Genomic DNA, 12,940 nt, shown 5'->3' with positions numbered 1-12,940 from the left:
ACGTCGTATGACTTACTGCTAAAAACACCATGATAAAAAAAAGCTCAGAGATGTTGCTTAGAATTTCCATATAACGTTTCGGGATATTACAGGTTATTATTTACTTCCTGAGAAAATCAACTATATTTTTCAAAACGTTTCCTTGAATTGCTACAAATTGAAGATTTCACACCGTTGTGAAAATTATTTTTCTCCACCAGTATCAAGATTAACTAAACGTATTTAATAGGTGTATCGGTTTCGGAGTGATTGCGGTTTGTCTAGATTGACTCAACACCCAATGAGTGCGAAAAGTTATCTGGATCACGAAGCTTTGCAAGAGTTGCAGCGGAACTACATTCGAGCTACTTGCTTTAGAGTCTGTCTTCGCGTTGGCAATGCGTGTATTAATGCTTTGAGAGCTTTCTTAGAAAAGCAGGAAGGTTCCAGGCTATTATATTAATCCTGCGTTAGGCTTCTCTGCAGGTGCCAGAATCATAACTGCCTTTTTAACCAAGAAGACTACTGAATTCTTCAAAAGTTTTCCAGGTTTATTTCAGGAAAGTTAATGAATTTAAGCGGAAAACAATTTTTTTCTTTATTTTGTTCCCCAGGAAATTTTTAATATCATTAATTCTTGCAAAGATACATTCGCAACAGAAAATTGCAGTGACAATTGCATCGTCAGGCATTGCTGCTACTTTTTTCAGATGGTACACGAACAGCACATTCAGCTTTAAAGTTGCCTATTAAATATTCATAACAAACAAAACACAATGTGTACAATAAAGAAAAAAAAGACGTGGTATGGCTGTAGTGTTGCAAGAGAGTGAAATTATAATTTGGGATGAGTGTACTATGTCTCATGAGTAAAAGCATTCATTCGAAGCACATCATAGGATTATGCAAGATTTGAATGGCAACGATAAACTTTTAGGCGAAATTGTCTGAATACTGTCTGGGGACTTCCGGCAGACATTACCAGTTATTCCGATGAAATCAACGCATGTTTAAAAAAAACGTTTTTTATAGCGTAATGACGAGATAATGCGATTGGCCATGAACATGCGCGTATAAACGCAAAATAATCTAATCGCATAAGTATTTTCTAAGCAATTGCTGAGTATTGGAAACGGTGAAATTGAACTGTATCAAAATATACAGTACAAGAAATAGCCAGACAATTTCTGCACTGCCGTTGAGACGAAAAGTGAACTAATTGAGAGTCTATTTCCAGATAAATTTAATTTTTTAAAAATCATAATTGCATCTGTAATCGCGCTGGTTTTGTAGCAGGTTTGTTTTCGGTAAACATTCCCGAACAGACAGGAATATTTGTGGATCGTCAATTGTCGACTGTCAAATACATATCCTGATGCATGTCGCAAGTTGTATTTATTGGTAGCACAAAGTCATTGGGATTTGACACTTTCTAATGCAGGTTTGACATAAGGAGAAACAGTATTCGTCAACTGTTTAAAACAATTTTGACGACATACTATCCAACACAATCATTATTTTTTAAGGAGAAACTATATTACTTTCACGTTTGAAGACGTATTTCATAAAGTTTAACAAACACACAAATGTCCAAATCCAGATTTTACACCAGAGATGAATATGAAGCTTTAGCTTTAACTGAAGGTTTTTGCGTTTCAATTTCAAATTTACCACTTAGTTATTATGATATGCCGTCACTTGATAGTTGGGCCACCGACTTAATTAACACTGATTTGCAACGTATAACAACAGAGCAATGACTCTGTCTTAGCTACAATTATTGCGAATAATGAGCCATTACTGACGGCTTTAAAAAAAAGCTCTCCATTGATGCTGAACAAGTTGTCGATGAAAACAAAGCAGTAAACACTCCAAATGAATTTTTAAATTCCCTGGATACACCAGGAATGCGTCTACACGATTTCCGGTTGAAAATTGGCTCAACAATTTATTCTATTTCGCGATTTAAACCCACCTAAATTACGCAACGGTACACGTTTCTACATAAAGTCAACAATATTTGTCGGAAAAGTTTAAGGAGAAATGTTTGTGTTGCCACGTAATCCATTATTAGCGTCATAATTTTCAAACACATTTGAAAGGCTTCTATTTTTGATTCGCTTAGTTTTTGCAAAGACCATAAATAGATTTAAAGAACAAAAAATGTCTTCTTTCGGTTTGTTCTTGAAACATAAATATTTCTCTTATGGGCAACGAAATATTGCCTACTCACACGTGGAAAGTTATCATACTTTTCGTATTAGCAAAAGACTGGTTGATCAAGAACATTGTGCACAACTTAGTGCTTAGACAGTTTTCAGTTTTCAAATAATAGAAACAATATTCAGTAAGTTACGCCCTATAGCCAGGGCTAAGGCAGAAATACATGAAATACAGTGGTCAGTGCTGACTCTATGTTAGCTACCAGTTTGTTTGGCTCTCTTGGCTTCCTTAAGAGGTTTTTTCCACCTCCAGCTCAGTTAGTCCTATGCCGGGCTGAAGAGTGCTAATAAGCACGAAACTGCAGTCCTCGGCTGGAATTGACTGAGCTGGCGGTGTATTTCAATAGAAACAATAGTTCGAAGTCAATGTTATCTACTTCATTGAAAAAAATTTAATTTTTATACATTTTTTATTTAGTTAGTGTATTTTGTAAAGAAGTTATTGATTACAAACTATAGAGAAAGCTAATGTGAATAAAATGTAGTGTAGAATCTAAAAGTGTATGGTGGTTTACGTTTAGTTTCTACATTCGGTTATTTTACAATCAGTTTCGATATTTACTATCACTTTCATTTTTTTTTTGCCGAAGTTATACTTACAAAATTTACTAAGCGTAAGTATAGTGCTTTTTCCATAGAAAATTTAGTTAGTACTTATTGAATTCAATAAGTACTTTCTTCAGCCTGCACGGTAAAAAAAAAAAAAAAAAATCCGAAACGTTACTGAGTAAAAATTTTCGATAATTGCTTGCAGTTCTGGCTAAGCTTTGGCTATGTTTGCATTACTGCTTATAGAAGTTCCTTAATAAATCAGAAAGGTGCTAAGCTTTTTTTTTGAATCCCTTCCTAAGTTTACACTAAAGTTCCAGAAACACGACTAACTTCAAACGGGAAGATCTTCGAATTTTTCAAGAGGCTTCCGAGATGATTTCAGGAAGGTTATTAACTTTTATCGGAAAACTTTCCGGGTTTTGGCTTGACATGATACTGGCAGAAATTGGCCACATCAGCTGCCCATAATTTTCCAGGAACATTTAGGAATCGTTTTTATATTGAATAACGCCCATTATCAATCTCATATGTTATAAAATCGGCTATACTATTTTAAGCTCTATTAAAAATATTTATTTGATTCTATCAAAATAATGAGTTCAAGTTTATTTTAATCCAACTTCTTTGCCACAGCAACGCGTGGCTGGGTCAGCTAGTATATATATATATATATATATATAGGTATATATAATATATTTATATATATATAATATATATATATATATATATATGTATATATATATAATATATATATATATATATATATATATATATATATATATATATATATATATATATATATATATAATATATATATATATATATATATATATATATATATATATATATATATAATATATATATATATATATATATATATATATATATATATTGACACAAACAATCAAAATACAAATGAAAAAGGTGAACCCAGGACCAACAAGACGCCCTTGTGAAAGTGTTGGTCCTGGGTTCACCTTTTTCATTTTCCATTTTGATGTTCTCGCTTTTTTCATTTGCTTTGTCATTTGTATTTTGACTGTTTGTGTAAATATGTTTGTACGGTTTTTGTTTCTAGTAGCTTTGCGCTGGCATTACGGTACACTTTTGTATTTATTCTTTCAGTTTTTACTGTCGTTGATTTTTTCAATTTCTATTTTAAAATTGTCTTAAATTGTATCTCTTGTTTTATATGTGTATATATATATATATATATATATATATAGAGAGAGAGAGAGAGAGAGAGAAAAGCTTTTAATTCAAGAATTTTGGCTTTGTGGCAATTTGATTCAAACAAATATTAGAAAGTTTCATGTTATATAATTGATTGGACATTGTTAAGCCTTTCCTACAAGCCATTATCCTCCCCAATTATTACGAATAAGACGCAACGTGCTCTACATCGGAAATGGCATTATGATCAGCAATTTGACCTTCCGCCTTAATTGCAGATGTACGTTACGTGACCTCTCCTCTAATTGCCGGACCCCAATTGGAGGTGCCAAGAGGCACGAAATACGAAATTTATACAGCATGAGTTTGATTAAATAATGAAGACGTATTATGCCGCTTGGAAATAGAGGTGTAGATAGCAGGAAAGGTAAACTTTCCCGACAATAGCCACTGTCGAGAATATGTTATAAGGAAATCTGCAGTTTAGATAAGGTGCTGAGTGCGGATTATGAAATGGAAGTTGAAGCGAAGTGGGTTGACGTGTTGTTAAATAACTGTCAGTCAAATACGCGCTTGTGATATCACTGCAGAGAAATACCATCAGAAACTCGATTTAAATTTTTTCACCTTCGCACAGAGTTTTGATCTCTTCGTTGCATACAAAAGAGAGAATTTTCTTTTTTGAAATAAAAACGAAAAACGTCTTTTTTAAGTAGAATATTTAGCATTTGCTTGAAATGCAATTTAATTTAAGTTTAAAGATGAGCAGTTCAGATGTTTAATATGTATTCTAATTGAACAAAAAGACGTATGCATTAATAAAATGGAACTTTCATTAGTTTTATATCATAATTTTACAAAAGTTACTCCAAACGTCATTTTGAAATATTTTATGAAACTTCTTTTTCGATTTTTGTATATGTATCACACACACGCACACGCAAAATAAAATCACGCACACAAGTTTGCTTCTGTACTTGAGTTGTAAAATTTTTATATATACACTGGTGTAAGAAACTAAGAGAATTTTCAGATTTGGTCAATTATTTCCAGAACTACTATACCGATTTCAATGAAATTTAGTATGTACATACATTGAAACAATACAAACCAAACAGCCATCTAAAATTTAAAATACACACGCATTGTCATAAAATACGCTCGTTATAGTCGGATGGTATAAAACAGCGGTTGCAAAATTCAAAAAAAAAAAAAGGGTTAGTAGGAGATATGATCCCCAGTAACAGACGTATAGGCCTCGCAGTGTGACTCCTTACTCGACATGAAGCAGTTTATGGGATCCTGGTGCAATATTTTCCCCTCGTTCAACAACGCGATACTCAGGCTGTAGAGGGGTATTGCTCGATGCTATTCCCCTCCCGAGAGCGTCCCAGACGTGCTCTATAGGATTGGAGTCTAGAGATCTGCTTTGCCAATCTATCCTGTGAATATCCTCCTGTTCAGGAAATTCGTCGACCAGAAAAACTCTATGTGGTCTTGTGTGAACATCCATTAAAATTAACTCAGGGCTAACAGCGCCCCTCAAGAAGTGAAGGTAGGGCTCTAAGACCACATCCCTATACCTCACAACTGTAACAGAGCCTCCCTCAAAGACATGGATGGGCGTGCAGCCATCCAACATGATGCCTGCCCAGATCGTCAAACCTCCTCATCCATAATGGTCGTACATATATAATATGAACACTAAAGTTAAATGAGTCAGTGAGAAGCAATAAGATTTGAAAGGACATTTTAAAGTTTTGAGTAAAACGCGTTTAAAGATAAGGGTCCTTGGTACGCTTTCATTATTTTTTTTTCCTTAGTCATACTGTACAGCAACACCTGCCAGTGCTACTAGTACTATCTCTTGCCCCAAGACAGAGAAAAGGTTTACCTACTATTTTGTACTGTTTATCTCCGAATTTTTAATTTTTTTCACTTACATTCCTTTATTTCTCACTGCCTCATATGGTATACACAAAAAAAAAAAAAAAAAACTTTGAGAGTAATATGTAGAGACCATATTTTATTACTTTTCAGAAGGTATTTTATTAATTTTTTCCCCAATTCGTGTTTGCTTAGTCCCCCGGTTTTGTAATTGTTCTCATAAATAATAAAACGAAATAAAAATCCAGAAAACCTCTAATTCTTTTTCATTTTATAACACTATATGGAATCCGTAAAATAAAATCGAGTTTAGGAGTGACAGGCGGTTAAGTATGCAATGTCGATATTAGATGTACAGTTTTAGCTCATAAACCGTAACAGGCTGATATATCTCAATCTGTAGTCAAAAGCATCCAATCATACTGTTGACGCTCGAGTCTGCCCAGAAGGCTGACATTACATCAAGACAGAGATCGATTTCCGTGAGTAATTACTCGCGGAGAAGCCGTATATTCTTTTGGAAGCCCATCTCTGTCAGTGTAGACACATAAAGTTGCGTGCGACAGAGCTGGATTTTGTCAAATAGACTGATATCACTTAAAGGTTTTTCGCACCGCTTGTAATTGATGTCGGATAACAAAGCAACAGTCAGTTTGTTGAAAAAAAAGCAGACCGTTTCGGAGAAAAGACAAGCTGTTTATTTATGACACTGTTTAGAAAGATAATTGATATTTACAATTCCGCGTTCTATTTAGTGCACCGGTAAGATTAATAATTGTTGTTTACCCGATAGTAGATTGCTATTGAGAAAAGATAAATTAATATGTCGGTTCTAGCGTGCGAAAGGGATTTGTAATTTCAAAATGTTGTGTTTCTGTACGAAAATGATTATTTACGCCTGTATGGCAGACAAAAATATTTGTGCTAATAAATAATTACGAGTTTTTGTTGCCCTTATTGCGAATCATGTTTTTGAAAATACTTTGGGTTGTGCACAAACCGCGAATATGTGTAACTAAGGTGGGATGTAATATAATCACGAAATCAAGGTAAAATTAATTAAGAACTAAGGTAAACACACCAGTAGTGGCCAGTGCTGCGGTAGCGGCCAGTGCTTCAGCAGTTCAGCACTTTAAGGTTAATATTTGGGAAAAAAAAATAGGATTCTAGTTCTCTCAATGAATTCAAAACAACATCAAACGTGCAAGGGATATTTACCTCCTGCACGTTTAAATACATTGGGAGCCGTAAAATCCTACGTTTCAAATATATACCTTGAAGAGGATACTATTGAAGCACTATTAGCATTGGCCACTACTGATGTTTTTACCTTAGTACTAATTAAATATATTTTTAATGTGTGCTTTACCGCTTTATGATTAAGGCAACTAAATTTCGTTCATAATAACTGCTGCACGCATACAACATAAAGGTATATATATATATCATTGGAGCAAATTAGAGAAGAATTACGGAAAATATGGTCATATTATATGGATGCCTTCATCTGGCAGTAAATACGAGCAAACAATGCTGTCGATGTAAGGCAGCGAGAAGCACAGGGATGTAAGTGGACATTTTCAAGGTTTGAGTAAAGTGCGTTTAAAGATATAATGTCCTAGGTAGGCTTTCATCGAAATTTTTTTCATCCAAAATTTTAATGCTGTACCTATAGCAGCACCTACCATAGCTACTAGTACCTTCTCTTAGCCCAAGACAGAGAAGATGTTCACCGACCATTTGCACTGGTTAGCTCCAAATTGCTAATTTTGTGACTTACATCCCCTAGCTTTCCACTGCCTCATACGTATAAATACATATAACATGACTGGAAAACATACCACACATTGCTATAAGAAAAGCAAAAACTCAAAAAATAAATAAAAGAACAAAAAACAATAACTTTAAAATTTTCGCAAATGCAGCAATATTATAAGCAGAAGAACCCATAGATGAAAACTTTAAATGTATTTTCACTTGTCTGTTAAATACTTTTAACAATAATCTTTATATCTTCCATATGAGGCAGTGAGAAGCAAGCGGATGCAAGTGGATATTTTTAAGTTTTGAGCAAAACGGGTTTAAAAATCAGATCCTAGGTAGGCTTTCATTGATTTTTTCCCTAAATCATGCTGCACAGCAGCACCTACCAGGGCTACTAGTACTATATCTTGCCCCAAGATAGATAAGGGGTTAACCTACCATTTGTACTGGTTATCTACAAATTTTTAATTTTGCCACTTGCATCCCTTTGCTTCTCACTACCTCATATGGCGTATTATTTCAGCAAACCTCGTTTTCAATGTGGTTTGTTTTATTTTAAACACTACATTTGGGTATTTATCCTTTGGACTTTTTGGATAATATTTTTAGATACCGTTTAACACAGTTTTCGATAAAATTCATATTTAGGCTCCTATTAAAATAGACAAGCTGATGTGTGCATCACATGACTTCCTTTTACTCCGATTTAATGTCATTTTCCCATTGTTGGCAATTTTAATGTGATTCAATTGTTTACTTTATAGGGTTTGGTGGGGGAAAGTGGTCAATGGGGTAAAGTGGTCATAATTCAAATAAATGGCTATACCTTTGAAATAAATGTTCGAATGAATGTGAAAATTTTATTTTAGAGTAGTGCAGTTAGAAACTACATTTTGAATACAAAATTTTACAACTGACAAAATTTCATTCGGTGAAAAAAAATATTTTGTGTGATTATGAATTTTTTTAAAATATAAACACCTTTTTTAACTTCCTTGGGAAATTTTGTTTGTTAGAATTATGAACAGATTGACTGCGCAGGAAGCTTCCTACATGTCTCAAGAACTCATACTCATTAGCAGTTAGCTGAATCTATTTTTGAATAATTTTTTAGAACAATTATAGTAAGATGGGGTAAAGTGGTCATAATATTAGGCTTAACGAATATTGTTCTTTTAAAATCACTTAATCTTTAAGTATAAGGCAGATATAAATTAAGTATTAATTTCCATCTAACATGTATTGTTTTTACAGTAAACAAGGTTTAATATATGAGTATATGCGCATGCATACGCATATACTCGTGTAGGCACGTATATATACGTATTTACATAAATGCACCAATAAACACGTATTTATCTCGTAGTATTTTTTTATCTATACAGATATACATTCAACTATACACGTATATACCCGCTTATATTCGTACATATATGAAACACTTATATACTCAGGTAGACACGACGTATATACGCGTACGTACTCGAGCTGACACTTACATACTAGCATATGATATACATGTATGCGGGGTGAGTTTAAACTCTTGGGCAAATTTTTAAAATTTGTTAGGAAGATAAGAAGCAAGAATCATAAGAAACATATGGCCACAAACTCAACGCTGACGCGCTACATGCACGCAAAGCCAGAAACTAATGAATGCAAAACAGGTCACAAATTTATTACAAAAAAGACAATTTTACACAACGACTTAAGAAAGTTTTAAAGTGATTGATGAAACTTGCGGCCGGCATCTGTAATACATGCGTCGCAATCACTCTGTTGCAATTACGAGACTCTTGAAGAACTTTCATCAGTCGCTGCGCCTTTGTTGCGATGCGTGTATTAGACTTACTACAGGCCTTACTTTTCTTAACAACTGTCTAAATATTTCTTAAGAACTAAAATGTCGGGTAAAATCATCTTTGTGTAACAAATTTGTGACCTGATTTCATTCCATCGATTTCTCGGCTTTGTGTGCATGTAGCGCGTCAACGACAAAAAGTTCCTTATGATTCTTTGCTTCTTATCCTCCCCTTTGACACCACTTAGATTTTGCCCAAGATCTTGGATTCATTATGTAAGCATACATGTATATTAGCGGATATACTCGTAAGATATACGTGGGATACATGTACTGGTGTTTACACGTAAATGTACGTATGTACGTCTAACAAGTATATAGAATCGTATTTACACGTAAGCATACGTATATACTCTTGCTTCCACATATATATACGTTAGTAGACACGTACCAAACACGCACTGGATATATCCACAAATTAACTCGTGTATACCCGTATGTGTATGTAAGTACACTACTGGTTGCTAAAATTGCTACACCAAGAAGGAATAGTCTGAATGAAACAAAATTTTGCACACGTGATGCGCAACATTGACACTAGAAAACGATTACAAAATGAAAGCAAAATGATTATTTATTACTGGAAAAATCTCACATGAATAGAGGTTTAAGTACCCTGTTGCGCCACCTCTAGTTGGAATTGAAGAACCGATACGGTCGAGCATTGCGGTACAGCAGTTTCGTACGATGTCTTACGTCATCTCGTACCACAGTTGCTGTAAACGCGCCACTAATTTGATCAAACTTACAGGCTGTCCAATTTACCGTCTCAAGTGATCCCAGATATGCTCAATTTGTGACAAGTCACAAATCGCAGACCAGAGCATCACGCAGACCAGAGAAAGTGATAATGCGGAAGAGGAAATCCCTTTACACCCTTGCTGTGTTTGACCGAGCATTGTCATGTTAAAAAATGGTTCCTGGGAGCCCCGTCGTGAGTGCTAACACGTATGAGTTTGATCGAATGAGTGGCACGTTTACAGCAACTGTGGTACGTGATGGACGCAGGATATCGTAGGAGACTGTTATGTCTCAATGCCCGATTGTTTCGCTTCAAGTACATCGTACATTCACGCTAGAGGTGGCTTAACAGGGTACTTAAACCTCCATTTATTCGAGATTTTTCCAACTATAAATGATCGAATTGCTTTAATTTTGTAATCACTTTCTAATGTAAATTTTATTATCACGTGTGTAAAATGTAGCTTCATTCTGGCAATTTCTTCTTGGGTGTAGCAATTTTAATGACTAGTAGTGTATCTATGTACACTTATATATGCGTATATACGTCGACTATACACGTACATACTCAGAAACTCAGGTATGCACGTATATACTCGAGATACATGTGCAAACACTCAAATTATGTTCGTTTTGCGCGTATATACTCGCATATACACGTGACTCGTGTATACTCGTGTAGACACGTATACACTCCCGTAGGCAATCACGTATACATGCTTATATGCTCGTGTATACACGAATATACTTGAGTAGGCACATGCATGCATGTTTCTGATGTATACATGTATTTATTCATACATGAACATGTTTACTCTTGTTTACACGACACGTATATACTCGTGCATACCCGCATATACTCGTACATATACTTATAACTATAAAAATAACCGAAATATACAAATAATAGGGTTATTTGTAACAGTTTTGCAGCTATTTTTAACTATAACCACTTTACCCCATGCTATGACCACTTTCCCCCACCCCATGGGGCAAAGTGGTCATAAATACAAAGGGAAATGAAAATGTTATAAAACTACTTAAATCAATATTTTTTTTCCCTGAAATTCAATGTACGTGTTCTTTAATAATGCAATGTAAAAATAACAACAAAAAAAAGTTGAAGTATTTAAAGAATTTATTGTATTTATTATCCACCTAAGTTGAAAACCTACTATTTTATGACCACTTTTACCCCACCCAGACCCTAAATAACACCATCAGTGGCCAAATTGAAACCAAATTAAAAAAGAAAAAAAAAAAAACTTGCGACCAAACTTGGCGACCAAAAGACTGGCGATATATCGCCAAGTGTCCGACAAATTATAATACCACTTGTGTTTACATCGAAATTAACAATGATTTCCCCCCAAAAAAGGGGCAAAAAAAACCCTTAGGAACCATCCGAATGCAACCAAAAGGGAAGGTGCACAACTAAGCTCCACTAGGAGTCTACGTACTAAATTTCCACTTTCTAGGACATACCGTTTTTTGAGTTATGCGAGATACATACACACATACGCACATACATACATACGTACATACGGACGTCATGAGAAAATTCGTTGTAATTAACTCGGGGGGTCGTCAAAATGGATATTTCGGGTGTCTGTAGGTTCCTAGTTATATATCCATGTGTGGTCCGGTCGAAAAAAAACTTAACATTCATTTGGGGATGAGAAAAATGAAAATTAAGGCCAATTTTTGAGTGAAAATTTTTCGCGAATACAATACTTCCTTTTTTGTAAAAGGAAGTAAAAAAGAAAGACCCTCTCATTAGATTCTTATTATCTTGCCTTCGCATATTTTAAAGACGGTCACACCCTGACCGGAAACACAGATTTTATTCAAAACAGAAACTTTAAAATCCTTCCTAATCTCAGTAATAAGCTCAAACCAAATTATTTGATTAATATCTCTAAAGCTTTTAATCGATGTTCGGAAGAATTACTTAAATTATCTTATAAAGCTATTGCTCCTCTCTGTGCCTTTCTGAAATACTGACGTCCATTTTCTCCCCTTAACTTAAAATGCTTAGTAATTGTGTTAATAAAAGCTTCTCTTTCGTTAAAAGTTCAGCTGATGAGTCTAATCTGTTAAAAGATTTAAAGCATTATTTTGATTTTTTCTTTTGTTGCCAAAACTAGTAGCTACTATTCAATTTATTGCAAAAAAAAAAAAAAAACCGTTTACTGCAATTATTAAAAAGGAATTTGATAATACTAATGTCAACAAAATTTATTAGTTAAATAAAAAGAAATGTATTTTATCTTTTAAAATTTTTAAATGTCATGTCCTCCGCTGTCTAACATTCTATACCTGTATTTTTGATAAAGGTTTTCCAATTCATAAGTTTTGACTTAAAATAAAACGTTGAATTACTTCGCTCTTGCAAAACGATTTGTTGGTTTACCAAAGTTCTGTCTATAACATCAGAAAAAAACTCTACCATGCAGTTTTAATTATTTTTATTTATTTATTTTTTTTTATTTATTTTTTTTTTTTTTTGCATAAACAAATTTTTAAGATTTTTCAATTCCAAATCATAAGGCCTTTCTCATATGCAAATGAGATCAATAAAATCAAATAATATTTAAACAAAAGAGTGTATACTTGCTGCCTTAAAGCGGTTAGTCTGCTAGCAGTAATCCTGCACTTGCTACGAGCTTAAAAGCAGTAGCTTAATATTTTCAGAATATTTTCAGACCAGCCAAAGAAAAAAAATCCCTCATTTTACATATATAACTGAAATACGTAGAAA

Source organism: Uloborus diversus, chromosome 3, assembly GCF_026930045.1.
Source record: "Uloborus diversus isolate 005 chromosome 3, Udiv.v.3.1, whole genome shotgun sequence".
NCBI classification, from domain to species: Eukaryota; Metazoa; Arthropoda; class Arachnida; order Araneae; family Uloboridae; genus Uloborus; species Uloborus diversus.
Note: the sequence above shows the minus strand (reverse complement) of the source record.